Genomic DNA, 15,719 nt, shown 5'->3' on the forward strand with positions numbered 1-15,719 from the left:
AAAAATGATTTCTTTGAGTGAAGTTACAGAGGAAGTGATGAGATTCTGAATGTCAGTGCTGGAAAAGGGTATAAATTCTAGGAGGATTGTTTCAATACAGAAAAATATTTCTACTTGCTAGGTCTGTGTAACATTTTTACCTGGGACTCTACCATGTCCGGCTTTCTTAGGCGATTTCCAAGAGTGTCTTTTCCTTTGGGGTGCAAATAAAAGAATGATGCCCATTTTACAGTCTTGTAGGTTTTGTTTCCAGCTGAAACCTAGAAGACTGTGCAGAAAGGGGAAAATGCTGCTAAATGAGTTCTAACTGAACTGCAATATTGCCACATACTTCATATGCTTAGATTACCTTTCTTTACTTAGCCCAGGCCTTGATGCAACTCCTGGGGTACTGGCAAACACAAGAACAATGCCTGCACTTGTAACCAGGACTCCCTTCTCATCAGGCGCCTGAAACAGCGTGATGGAGCTGGCTGAAGCAGGAGGCTGAAAGCCAGCCTGCGGCTGCGGGATTCCTTTCGTAAGGAGTTTGAAATAACACCTCTCCTGTAAGCTTCCAAAGCAAGATGCATGACAGCTTCCTTTGAAAAAGCTCTAGCTTAGTAACAGTGAGAGAAATGGCCCAGCAGTTCCTTGAAGTGGAACAGCAAAGGCAGGCAGACAATAGCAAAGCTGTGCAAGTAAACTACTTTGAGGGAAGAGGGAGTAGTAAGTTTTGTGACTGATTTATGACAGGGAAATGAAGACTGTGCAGTGGTATGTAAATCTTATGCACCAGCTGAACTGATCAGTGGCCCCACACTTTTTGGTCTGCATTAAACAGATGGGCTCTTTTTTATTTCTAGGGATAAGGGAATAAATGATGTTTTTTCTCTTTTAAGTTCTGGGGCTGACAGCGCAAATTTTACTGGCTGCATGTGTTTTATCATCACAGAGAATGTGAGTAGTTGCAGTACTTCTCTCTGTCTGCGCTGAGTGGAAGGCTGACTCAACTTGCCAGAGGCTGTCACTACATATTCTCACTGTTCCCAGGGATTAGGGAAAAAAAGTGGGAACCTCCGTTCGATGTAAACTGTGCCGAGACTAGCTAGGATTAACACTTTTTAAAAACTGTTCTGGCCCTTTCAGGTTACGGTCATAGGCCATAAGAGAAGGCTTGTGCATGGTTGGAAGGAGGTGGAGAGGACATACAAAACAAACTCATAAGACTAACTGTGCAGTACCAGAATATGGTGAAGTACGCTACAGGGACTTTGTGTCTGAAAAGGCCAGGCATTTCTTCTGTCCCACAGTAATTTTGGAGTGAAGGGAAACACACAGATGTGAGCTGCAGCCCTATTGCAGTAGTTTCTGCGGGAGGCACAGTGGTGGAAAGATGATGCAACAAACAGACCTTGTTGTTTCTCAGCCATTCTTTTGGTATGGCTCAATGTTTGACTTCTGCTGGAGTAATTTCAGGATCTGGATCTCCAAACTCAGGCTGTAGCTTATTGTTAGACCTTTCCTCAGACAATGCCCCCAAGCACACCTACTCATTGTATTAATTCTCAGACCTATTAATACTCAGGTCTTGTGGCTCTTCAGGCTTGAAAGGAAGACAGAAAATTTAATGATTACGCATATTATACATATTCATTTGTAGAATACCAGGCCACTTTTTTCCTATCAAGAATGCACTTAACGTTTCTTGATTGGGATTTAGGAATCCCAAGTCGTGCCTTGTGACTGAGATACTGTCTCAGGATTGCATTTTAGAACAACTACAGTCTTTTACTTCTTGCTGGGCCTTGGAGGTTTGCACTATCCTACGTTGCAATTCAGTGGCATGCTGAGTTTCAAATATGAAACTTTGAGAGCTCTCACAGCAGAAATAAATTCAGATCCAGGGAGGGAGCAAACAAAAGAAACCTGACATTGGAGAGAGGTAAAGGAAGAATAATACTTTTGCAGGTCTTGGTTTAAGAACGCCTTTAAAGCACTGACAGAGTTATTATGGGATTAATATCTTTCCAAAAAGCCAATTTATCAAGTCACTACAGTGAATCGTGCAAATGCAACATGTAAGATAGCAGCAAGTATATTTTCCTGTCTTTTTCTACTGCAGTGTCCTGAAAACCCGGAAAATATTATTACCTATGAAAACGGAGAAATTCTGAACACTCAAGAGGAAGACTAGCTGTTTTAATAATTGCGTTAAACTAAAGCATTGTATTCTCTCAGACTGTTTGAATGGATCTTTTTCAACCGCAGTTCTGATTTGCGTATTATTAACTCAGGAATCAAAATGCTTTTTTGTTTGTGTCAGATAAAAGTTGCCATTGCAAATGTGGCATAAACAGATGCATTAAACCACAGGAACACGTAGAACCAAGAAATAAGAACACACACTAAAAATTTACAGAAACATTTCATTTCTAATAAATCATAGGCATAGGCCCTTCATGAGCAATGACTTGGAAAAAAAATATGAATGGGTCTGTGGGATAAAATTACTCTTACATTGTGGTCATTACCATTGTAACATTTATCAGACCTGAGCATCCAGCAAAATATCTGGCTTTAACAAACACATAAGCTATAAGGTTTGGGTATTCCTTCATCCTAGGTACATTTTATCCTCTTTGTCAATGCCTATTTCCAGAGATATCATGAAGCTAAATAAACGGCTCTTCTCAGAATGAGGTTGGTTTTGCTCAGATGCAACAGTTTACATGGAGACAATTAAAACAGAGATGACAACAAAGAAACTGAAGAGGAATAGATCTGCCTATTGAGAGTACACATCACTAAATTGTCCAGCAAGCAGAAATGCCCAGTGATCACTTCGAGGTGCAGGAGAAGATATTATCTGTAAAGGCCAACTAAACTTTGCAGTTGCAAAGTACCATTTGTAAGTTATTTCCTTCTAAACATAATAATCTAACCAAAGGAATTGCAATGCTTAATGAGGGGGGGATTCCTTAGGAAAAAAATCTGATTGTGTTTCCACTAGATAAAAATAGAGAGGATAACTGTCAGCTGAACAGAAGAGAGTTTTCAACAAGGCCAAATGCAATGTCCTGTGTCTGTGTCAGGGCATTCCCAAGCCACAGATAAAGGGTGGGTGGAGAATGGCCTGAGAGCAGCCCTGGGGTGTTTGTTGACTAGAAGCTCAACATGAGCTGGCAGTGCATGCTTGCAGCCCTGAAAGCCAAGTACTGGTTCCTTTGGAGTTAGGCTGAAGCCTCTAGCCTTTATTATAGGCTATCTGGCATGCCCACTTCCCATAGTAAATGTCTTGCACTGCTCGGGGGGTCCCTGTGGTGACAAACGTGGTGAAAATTACTCTGTACCAAGCAACACCTGTTCCCAGACAACATTATCTATAGAAAGTCAAGTTCAGAAGTTTATATTTACTGGCTGTTCTTTGAAGAGCAGCTCCTTAAACTGGATCCTCAAATCAGTGCTCTTCAGTGCTTTGGTGACATTTTCAGTGCTATTTCTGAAGGTGCATAGTGAGTAATAGGGAGAAATCATCTCTCTAAACCAGCAGGCTAGGGAAGACAAGTTGAGGAAACTAATCTGCTCATCCAGTGTGGTGCTACAAGGTCCAAAGATATGTATTTTTTAAATCAGACAAGACCATTCTACAGCTGCATTTTAGGCAAATGTTGTGGAGAGTCAGTTTGCTAAACTGCCTTTTAAGTGAATTTAAAAGAAGCCTTTTCTAGCCTCTCTGAGTGATGTTGCAGAAATCCCAGACCAGTTTGTAGAGGACTTCCTACCGTGAAGTCCACTCAAGTTCTCCTTATTCTGTGCAAAAACCACTGCCGTTCCCTGAAACACTGCATACCGCAGCTTGGTATGTCCACAGATCCCCGTACCAGAAAGGCTGTCGCATGATGCACGATGTGCAGCCAGGCTGCCCTCTTCATGTTTTTCTTCCCAAGCAACTTGCTGGAACTTTTACAATTAGCAAAAGTTTAATGAATTAAGCCTCTACTGAAGCAAGTTTTAGCTCAGTGCAAAGGCTATTTCTTCTTTCTTTCCCCTTCTCTGTCTCTTATTCATATTTGTCCTATGAGTGTAAAGGATTCCACTGTTGTTTATTCACATGGAAATAGCAGTTTATGGGAAGTGTTCTCATGACTTGGAAAGCAGCTGGCTGGGATACATTCTGTGAAGATAAGTGAAGTTTATTCAGGAAATAGTAAAACTTTACTCCTGTAGCTGACACCTTGTTTAAACATTTTAGGGTTTGGATGCACTGGTGGTCAATTTATGGCATCAAAAAGAGAAAATGTTCAAGCTGGTTTCCTTGGAAAGGTAGACTGGTTCCTCCCAGATGCCCTGTTTCTGTTGTGCTGTCAGACACAATGCCAAAGGTTTTGTTCTGTATGTAACCAAAAGGAGTGTCTGGGATCCCTTATTTAATCTCAGTGGTGGAAGGGCTGTTTCTGGTTTTGTTTTATAAATACGATGTTTGAATTACAGAAGATAACTTCGCAGCTCAGAAATCGTACTAGCTTGTCAGTTTTTCCCTCTTATAAAACCCATTTTATAATTAATATTGAATAATGTTGCCTTTTCCGCCCTCCAAAAAATCCAGTCTACTTGAGACATCAAGGCTGCTCATTTAAAGATAAAGAGGACTAACTCTGACTCACTCTTCTCTAGTAATAAGGATCCCTTTCGCTTCGCCCTCACTGATATATTTTCAGGTATTTCCAGACAGACATTATGTAGGTAAAGAAGCAAGAAGGAATTAAAACTGAATGCAGATACAATCAAAATTCAGATTTCACAGATGAAATGTATTCTGTTGTACTAAGTGTCCTGAATTTTATTTGCCTTTTAATAACAGCCCCAAAAGCTGTTTGAGCAAACACTGTTTAAAGATGGCTTATCAAAATATATTTTTTTATCCGTTCTGTTTCAGACTGAAGCTGAAGTATTAATTTCAAGTAATCATTTTTTTTTTTTCAGTAGAAAAAGCCTCATAATTTCAAAGATATCTTACAACTTTAGCATTATAGGTAGACTTACAAAAGTCTTTTTGAAGATTTAAACATGATCATGAAAATTCCTTACGTGCAAGAAGCCACCCAAGATCCAAGAGACGTGAGAAAAGGACATAGATCACAGAATCACAGAATCACAGAATCCCAAGGGTTGGAAGGGACCTAAAAAGATCATCTAGTCCAACCCCCCTGCAAGAGCAGGGTAACCTACAGTACATCACACAGGAACTTGTCCAGGCGGGCCTTGAATATCTCCAGTGTAGGAGACTCCACAACCCCCCTGGGCAACCTGTTCCAGTGCTCTGTCACTCTTACAGTAAAGAAGTTCTTCCTGATGTTAACGTGGAACTTCCTATGCTCCAGTTTACACCCATTGCCCCTTGTCCTATCACTGGATATCACTGAAAAAAGCCTAGCTCCATCATCCTGGCACCTACCCTTTACATATTTGTAAACATTGATGAGGTCACCCCTCAGTCTCCTCTTTTGCAAGCTAAAGAGACCCAGCTCCCTCAGCCTCTCCTCATAAGGGAGATGTTCCACTCCCTTAATCATCTTTGTGGCTCTGCGCTGGACTCCTTCAAGCAATTCCCTGTCCTTCTTGAACAGAGGGGCCCAGAACTGGACGCAATATTCCAGATGCGGCCTCACCAAGGCTGAGTAGAGGGGGAGGAGAACCTCTCTTGACCTACTAACCACTCCCTTTCTAATGCACCCTAAGATGCCATTTGCCTTCTTGGCCACAAGAGCACATTGCTGGCTCATGGTCATCCTCCTATCCACCAGGACCCCCAGGTCCCTTTCCCCTTCACTACTTTCCAGCAGGTCACCCCCCAACCTGTACTGGTACATGGGGTTGTTCTTCCCCAGATGCAAGACTCTACACTTGCCCTTGTTAAATTTCATCAAGTTTCTCCCCGCCCAACTCTCCAGCCTGTCCAGGTCTCGCTGAATGGCAGCACAGTCCTCTGGTGTGTCAGCCACTCCTCCCAGTTTTGTGTCATCAGCGAACTTGCTGAGGGTGCACTCAGTTCCCTCATCCAGGTCATTGATGAAAATATTAAACAGCACCGGTCCCAGCACCGACCCCTGAGGGACTCCACTAGTCACAGACCTCCAGCTAGATTCTGCGCCATTGACCACAACTCTCTGCCTTCTTCCTTTCAACCAGTTCTCGATCCACCTCACTACTTGATCGTCAAGCCCACACTTCCTTAGCTTATCTATGAGGATGCTGCGGGAGACAGTATCAAATGCCTTACTGAAATCAAGAAAAACTACATCTACCGCTCTACCATCATCCCTCCACCTAGTCACTTCCTCATAGAAGGCTATAAGGTTGGTCATACATGACTTCCCCCTCATAAAACCATGTTGGCTGTTCTTAATGACCCCCTCATCCTTGATATGCCTAGTGATGGAGTCAAGAATAAGTTGTTCCATCATCTTTCCAGGGATGGAGGTAAGGCTGACCGGTCTATAATTACCCGGGTCCTCCTTCTTGCCCTTCTTATAGATTGGTGTGACCTTTGCCATCCGCCAATCCTCAGGCACCTCGCCTGTTTCCCACGACTTACCAAAGATGATGGAAAGTGGCCTAGCAATGACCTCCGCCAGCTCCCTCAGCACCCGTGGGTGCATTCCATCCGGACCCATCGATTTACAGATGTCCAGTTTGCATAGCTGATCCCTAACCCAATCCTCATCTACCAAAGCAAACTCCTCCTTTGTCCTGACTCCTTCTGGGGCTATAGAAATCCGGGGCCCTCGGGGAGAGTCTGCAGGAGTAAAGACAGAGGCAAAGAAGGCATTCAGCACCTCTGCCTTCTTTATATCCTCTGTCTCCAGGGTACCCACTTCGTTCAGCAGTGGGCCTATATTGCCTCTTGTTTTAGTTTTATTTGCTATGTATTTGAAGAAGCCCTTTCTATTGTCTTTAACCCGACTAGCAAGATTGAGTTCCAAGGAGGCCTTAGCTGTCCTAATTGCCTCCCTACATCCTCTAACAACTGTCCGATATTCCTCCCAAGCGGCCAGCCCCTCCTTCCATAATCCATAGATTCTCCTTTTCCACTTGAGTTTGCCCAGCAGCTCCTTGTTTAACCACGCCGGTCTCCTAGATCCCTTACTTGACTTCCTACTCATTGGGACGCTCCGATCCTGAGCTTGGAAGAAGCGGTCCTTGAATGCTAACCAACTATCTTGAGCCCCTTTACCGCCTAGTACACTTTCCCATGAGACTTCCCTTAGCAGTTGACTGAAGAGGCCAAAGTTGGCCCTTCGGAAATCCAGAACTGTGGCTTTGCTAGGTATTCTATTCCTCCCACACAGGATCCTAAACTCCACCATCTCATGGTCACTGCAGCCAAGGCTGCCATTGACCGTCACCACTTCGACCAAACCCTCCTTGTTGGCGAGTACTAAATCTAGCAGCGCTGCTCCCCTAGTTGGTACGTCCACCATTTGCATCAAAATGAGATCTTTAATATGTTTCACTCTAGAGGTGCCCAGTTTGTTCCAGTTCAGTAGGTCTACTTTTCCTGTGAAAACATAACCAAAATACATCTAAAAAGAAAAGTGAAGTTCTGACAATGACAGGTTTTAGGTTAATTTACATAACCTTGACGTCAGTGCTAAGACAGCCATATTGACATAATATGGATTTAGACGCATATTTAAGTAGACATAAGCTCATGCTACCATGCTTTTATTCCTATCCTGTACTAATGTGAGGTATAAAAATGTTCTGTCGCACATTACTATTTACCTTCCTTTTGCTGTTCATTTATGGGTCATTTCTTAACAACTGTTTGCACAAATCATGCTCAGGTAATGTATCTTCGGAAGCTCTCATCTCAGCAAAGGTCTCCTTCAGAAGATGTGTAATGTCTCTGCACCACCAGTTACATCACATTTGGACTACCCACCCCATTTGCTCAAGATGGGGATTTTGATACATTCGTTTACCATCCAGTTGTAGAGAGTACAGTCAGGCCATAGTCTGACTCACTTAAGTCTGCTGGTGTTGGCTACCAAGACAGAGAATATCTAATTTTACAGATAGATAAACTCATTCCTGGAGGTTGGTTTGATGCTTCCACTGGATGTTGTGGAGATTTATTAAGCTTGCTTGGGGGGGGGGGGGGGGGGGGGGGGAGGGGGGCAAAATAATATATGCGGCATCTGAAATTTTAACAAAGCTTCATTTACATTAATACAACAATGACATTTTTAAATGCTTGCTTTATGAGCTTCTTCCTCCTTTGCATATGATAGGCGTTAGAACAAAATGTAAAAGCCCCTGAGAGTACATGGTTCACTTACTATAAGATTTCATCCTTGAGTTTGTACACTTACCTTTTCCCCGCTATCAATACCTGATGGACCAGTGATTTGTTTCAAAGACCACTAAGACAACTGTGAGGTTGGGCCTTTATTTGGTATGCAGTCTGTACAACAGTGGTGGTCTAACTGTACCTATTGTTAACAAAATTACACAAAAGCATTATCATGTTAGTTAAAAATAAGTAGTTTAACTCCATGTAATAAGGATTGAAAAGAGGTCCAAACTGTGATACAGGCTGGCATAACCTTTACTGAATCTTTACTGCTGTTCAAAATCTAATTGTCTGTTACAGTCTAACTTGTCATTTCCTTCATCTGTGGACTCTGGTGGTGATCAGCATCCCTTCTTGAACCATTTTTTGCCCTCATTGGTTTGCTGATGTCTGTAGTGATTTCTGCGCTTGATCTCCCTTCTTAACAGCAACTTGAGGGAGTGTTTGCAGAAATAACTGGCCATTAGGGATACTCGGGCAGCAGATCTAGTATTGAGGATACTGACATCACTGGCCAACACCAGAAAAGGTCTATCAGTCTTGGTGGGGTTCAGTTCTAATAGTTTCATACACAGAGTTTGCATATGTGAAAGAGAAAGTGTGGGCCATATTGTCACATTTAAATATGGCATGCAATACCTCTCTATTTGTCTATGCTTTTTTATTGTATTGCAGCTATAATATTCATAAATAATTTAAATTATATTAATATTAATTATATTAATATTTAATTTAAATATATATATTCACAAATTGTTAACAGGAGTATTGGGAGCTTGGTTGTAAAGCACAGACACATCTGTGGACTGTGCCATTTCTTTTTAACCTTATCTTAGTTTTCAGAGAGAACAACATAGTTTATAAACATGTACATACGTATTTATACAACAAGAAATGCTTTGTAGGAATCCTGAGATATGAAAGGGCTTACCATGACCTGCTTGACCTCATAAGGAGTAAATAAATAGTCTCCTCCAGGTATAGACCAAGACTGCAAAGTTCTGCAGTCTTTTTCAAGATTGAGTGGGCAGCAGACTGTATAAAACATCAGGAAGTGAGAAGTCCTTACCAATTTCTGTTCTTGCTTCTCCTTCAACTCACAGTCCGAATGATTTGCATCCTGTTTATTTAGATGCATATGCCTATTCAGACTTGATAAAATAACATGCTGCAAAGGTTATATAATGGTTTCTATTTTAACTTTCTTTTTCTCTGACACTGAACCTCAATTTTTCACTTTTCAGAGACCTGTCTTTAGAAAATGCAGAGAAAATGCAGTTGTAATTAATGCATTGTATCAGTTATTTTGCAGAGTCCCCTGCTGGTATTCACATGATTAATTGAAATTTCAAACTTGCAAATAACAAGGAAGAACATCTCTGTTCCACGTCATTGTATTGATCATTTTGGAAATGTGTAATGTGGTATTGTCCGTCAAATTTTATATGTTTAATTTTAGGGAACTTCAGAGAGAAAAGTTATGTCACAGAATGTTTACCTAAATTTCAACATCTTAAGATCAGAAGGCTCTGGATTGATTATCCACAATTTTAAATTTGCTGATCAAGGAGTGGTTGAATTTAAGCATAAATGCTGCAGTTTTTCTGCAAGAACAACCTATATGACTAAAGCAAAGCAGTGACTACATTGTAATTTTTCATAATCTTATTTTAAATAAAATAAACAATTTCAAAAGCACTGCACAAGTTAAAGTGGCTTAATCCAGTGTAAGAAAAATAATTTTTAAGTGTAATTTTGATTGCAGTTTCAAATGTTAATAAGATAACATAGAGCTTCACACTTTTTTCTTCAGAAAACTCACTAAATACCTAATTTTAATTTAACTTGCTCTGGATTTTGTGCAGCAGCTTTCTTTTGTTTCTCATGTGTCTCTGCTTCTTCCAATACAACCCCCATACCACATGCTTTGCAATTCCTCCTGTTTCCATTTCATCCTTCTAAGAACTGCTCAGTCTAAGTACATTGAGAACACTACAACACGTCTCAAAAATATAAAGTTAACCCGTAAGTGTTCCATGACACACTGCATAAACTCAGAGAAACAGTTCTTGCATAAGCCTGTCAATCAAGACACACTTCCTAGAAGCTGCTACTGCACTGAAATTATGATAAAGGATACCCTCCTGGGTTGACCAATCACACAATGCAATGAAGGGGTTAATTACCATCATTTCTGTGCTCTACTTCATGCCATTCTTTTCATCAGCACTCTCCCTCCCTTATGGGCACCCTGCATTTTGTAACTAACTGACAAGATAAAAATCTTTGAATGAATTCTTCTTCAAACCACCAGAGTCTTGATTATATGTGGTTGGGTATCTAAAGCCCTGTGTCTTCCAAGGCAATGAAACAGTTAAGATCTTTAACAGATGAAAAATTGGTTCCAGTACTTTTTTGCTATTTCATTGCTATAAGAGTTATCTGTAATCATGCTCCTTAATTTATTCTTTCATTTTCATTCTGTTAAATAAACCCTGCAGGTTTACAGTTCCATGACTTATTGTATGTACGTATGCGTGTATGTATGTATGTATGTATGCATGCATTATTCAGAACCTAAAACCATATGGTGAATTTCTCTTTCTTGGCTCTTTTTTTCTTTCTTTCTTTTTTTTTTTTTTTTTTTTTTTTTTGACCAGGAAGTAGTAAAATGTTTTGATATGCTATTAAGTCTTTAAGTTACAAAATCTAGATTCCACCTTAAAAATGTTCCATACTGTACACTGCATAGCCTGGGGTGCTGACTAGCTGCCAAATTTCTATCAGAAAGTGATTTATGATATATGATATGTTCCTCAGCCTAAGTGGAGACTGTTTAGTTGAAACATGAGAAAGGAGAGGCCTTGTGCTCTTAAAACCATGATGACAAGTTTCTGTTTGGCTTTCTGAGGGAACATACAGTACAAAACGTGCCATATTTTACAACACCAAAACTTATGTAAGGAACAAAACTTAATTCACTTAACCCTTGGTTTCACTAGTTTTTCCTTTTTTTTTTCTTTCTTTCTCTCTATTTTTTCATTAAATCTGTTTCCAGTGTAAAAATCTCTCCTCCCCCCTTTCTTTTTTTTTTTTTTTTTTTTGTTATTAGCAGGGTCTGTGAAAAAGAATTTCAACAGCTTGATTTTGAATATTAAAATATTTTCAATAGCTAATAGCTGTGTGAGATTTCAGACCCACAGTTTAAATTTTGTTTGTACATTCATGTCAACTCGAAGTACAGTCTGTGCAATGATTTCTCATTCTTTTTGTCTTGAAAAATATATTTTTTCCTGCAGCTGTGAAGAAGTACCTCTCCCATGTGATTTTTGGGTTCCACATTTTAACATGCTTGGGTAGAACAATATGGTCAGTGACCTCTAGGGTCTTAAATAAGAAAATTCCTCAAGGTCTTGTGATGATATTCAGGGATCGCTACAGTTGGGGGGGTGGGGTGGGGAATCTGCCTGTTTAATCTGGCTGATACATCTGTTTTAGCTAGACATTCAGTTACCAAAGTACCCAAGTGCTGAAAAACAGCATGAAACAGAAACAAACCCAAACCCTCATTACCTGAAAGGGGCTGGATTTGTTTCTTCACATCATTATATTGTCCCTCTTTGCACGTCCTCTCTTTGCATTTGCCATTTTCCTGGTTTTGCCATGTGAGCATGGATGATGTGAAAGGCTGTCTTTACACAGGGTCAGTGTAAAGTGAAAATTATCAGCCTAGAGCATGCTCTGATATCGAGTAAAGCTTTTTACAGCTGCACAGTAAGTACATGCCATCTTCAGCATTTTGTATTTATGTCAAAAGCCTGAGCCCAGACAGAAGATACAGTAAGTATGTATTGTAAAAACACCCAACCTCTGTTTAAAAAATCTTGCAGAACCTCACTATTTGTGAAAAAAACCCAACCTTTTGAATCTAAGGAGTCTAAGTAAGTGCAGAAGCAAACAAATACTTTCACTGTCTTTCTATAAATGAACAATTATGGCAAAGGCCATACCTACTCTTGTGTACCCAGGAGTGCTTCAAGAGGTCTGATGTGATATTGTTCCAGCTCCATATTCAAGTGAAGACGCAGGTAGCACTATTCTCTGGATTGCTGCTGAAAGGTATGGGCCCAATAGAGCAAGATAGTACTTTGGCCACGTTCCCAGCCCTAGCAGCTGTGAGAACTGCACCGTGGCATGTATAAGGGTAGGTATTCTCCGTTAAGTACAGATACAGCCAGAAAGACAAAGTAATATACCTTATGACATAAGAAGAAACTGTTAGCAGAAAAATAAACTTACTTTACTCCTCTGAGTCCTTATATAGTCCTTAGAAACAGGACCTTATTTCTATGTGATTCATGTAGGACAAAAATAATTTCCACATATATGACTAGCTGCAATGATAGAGAAGCTGAAAATCATGATAGGGACTTGAAAGGTCACTTTGACTTCAGTTTATTGAGGCTGTTGGGATGAAAGATCAGGCTTTTATATTGGATACGCAGAGAGCAGAGAGTGTAGAGAATAAACATGCACTAGCCTCAGACAATTAACACAAAACAGACTGTAGGGGGGCTAGCTAAATAAACTGTGACACAGGTATGTCTCTGTTTACACAGATACTGTTCTTGCTCAGTCAGAATCAAGTGTCTGGGAAGATAATTTGACTAGTCAGTCAATAGAAGAAAAAAACCAATCAATGCTTGCTGTTGAGGTTGACTGTTCTTTTATTTTCTGGGTCAATATGCTACTGACAGATGTTTTCAGGCTCAGTTATTGACCTGTTCTGTGTATGTGCAACTCAGGAAAATCCCATTCTGAAATCTTGAAAGCACACCTTTTTCTTCTGTTACCCACAAGTCCAGGCATAGCAAGCTCCTGCGGGATAATGCAGCTGATTATTTTGAGAAAATATGCAATCTGGAAACCTGACTAAGAACTATGCATGGGATTAGAAGATAAGCAATCATTAGTTTGGGTATGGAGACTTTTCCATCAGTTGGAGCTGAGCAGCTACTTGACTTCATAGAATCATAGAGTAGTTTGGTTTGGAAGGGACCTTCAAAGAAAAGCCTGGGAATAGACTAATTCTCTATCCTGTGATCAGTGTGAACCTTTAGTTGTGTTCTGAATTAACCCTCCTTCCTGGATGGCTTTATAGTTACTACAGAGAAATAATACTGCACAAACCACTGCTTAAGCTGTTGCCAGAATCTAATCTATCTTGAGATCCTTACCTTCTTTTGTCTAAACAGGCACCACTACAACCATTTTGTGTAAAGTGACCCAACCTTTTTTGCCGCAGGGATCCAAACACACCCCAGCTATTTTTTTCTAGAACATACAAGAGAATATTAACAGCAGAGTTACAGGCCCATAGAAAATGCACAGGGAGCTACTGATATCCATGTCAGGCCATTCTGATTGCCTTCCCACTGCACCTTACAGTGTTGCACCAATATTTGGTGTCCTGAAGTGATGCTTTGTAATCAGAGTATAATTGTGACTATGGAATGCTAACTTGTGACTATTTTAGATGACTTCTTGCAATAAATGGCAAAACAGTCTTCAGGCTTCTCAGCCTGTGGAATGCTGGTATTACCCATTACTTTACTGACAATACTGAAAAGAGCTAGTCGTAGGCTGTCTAATATCTGCTCTTCAGAACTGTTAGAAAAGGAAAATTGCTGAAGGTTAGGGGTTGTCCAGCAACTTTTCCTCACCTGGGAATAATCTGTTGCTGTTTTAGAGTATAAACAATACTATTCATGTTAAAATAATTGTTCAAGACATTTTCTTATGCTTGGATATTCAGTGTAAGTGCTGAGACTTGCAACTTGGCTAGCAGCTACAGCAAACAAACATCCTGTCAAAGTGCCTGGCACTCTGTGTTCCTGCATGATTGGCAGGAAACAGTGTGTTTGAGGAAAGGGAAGATGGACATTAAAAAACCTATAAACTTGTTTTCCCAAAACAATAGCATGATACAAAACCAAAGGAGCCTTTTATTAAAATATTTTCTGTTAGATTAATGTGTTTCATGGGCAAGTGGGGGAAGGACAGGGAGAAGGTATGATTTCTTAATATATAAGTGGGGCTTAATATAACTTAATACAACAATGTTACACACATATTTGTGCATCAGCCACACTTCAGTATGTGCGGAGCTGAAACCACCCATCTGTATGTGCCCAGCCCTTTGGGGTTCATTTCTAGTACACTGTGTTGGCATTGCTTGCTCCGCTAGTTTGATCTGATGACATCTGTCTTTAGTATCACTGGGCAATGCAGATGTCCTTCTGCTTATTTGGTCTGTTACAGCTCAAACCACAAGGCAAACCAGGTGTTTTTGTCCCACTAGTGCCATCCTAGCGTTGTGCAGAAGGTTGGCTTTAGTATCAGTGAGGCACAGCATTCAAGTCCAGCTGGCCAAAGCTGCAGTGTGGGTGTGCTGAACAAGCAAGTTTCCCAGATGCTTGGGCAACATCTCCTCCCCAGTCAGTCTTCAAAACTCTTAGTGCTGTGCTGAGTCCTGGAAACTCCAATGATAGAGGAAAGCAAGGGAACTCTTTATGTGTCTGCAGTCTTCCAACCTGAAAGTTTTCTAGATGTGTCTGATACCTTCCTCCTGAAAGGCACTCTGAAGCAATATATGAGTTTTATACTCTATTCAGGTAGCCAGACAACTAATTTAGCTATCTACACAGCAGCCAAGGAGGTGAGGCATATCAAAAAAGGTATTGCTGAATCACGCTGTATTAGAAAGACAGTAAAAACTGGGAACTGGAATTTTCCTTTTCTCTTTCCTCTTCCCAGTAGGTATATCTGGAAATAGACCAGCTTGTCTGTGACACCCAAAGCATCTTCTAAAACTGAAGTAAGCTGCAGCGAGGTCTTAAAAAAAAGAGGATGCAAACCATCCAAATGATGAACAAGTGGTGGTGAAGGCACAAATCAGCTATCTCTTCTCTGAAGGAGCTGGGAAAATCTGCCGAACTTGGTTTTCTGTTCTGTTTTATCCTGAATTAGCTGACTCTTAGTTGAATAAAAGAAATAAGAATGTTATGATTTCTCGATCTGATTGCTACAAATATACAGATTGAGAAATTGAAAGAAGTTTTCAGTAGCCTTAGGATGAGAAACAAGATACCAGTATATTTTTTATTTGTTCAGTTGCAAAACAGTTTCTGCTACTGTGAAAGCTTCTTGAACTAAAAGATACTTATAATGTCATTGTTGTGTTGGTGTTCAATACAACCTGACACATATGCATCAGCAATTGCCTAATATCAATTGTGGTTCCAGCAACGAGCATAATCAATTTTAGCAGCAAATTCAAATAACGAGAAAGTTGAGTTTCTGTTCATTGGTCAAAAATAAG

Source organism: Lathamus discolor, chromosome Z (genome assembly GCF_037157495.1).
Source record: "Lathamus discolor isolate bLatDis1 chromosome Z, bLatDis1.hap1, whole genome shotgun sequence".
Lineage (NCBI taxonomy): Eukaryota > Metazoa > Chordata > Aves > Psittaciformes > Psittacidae > Lathamus > Lathamus discolor.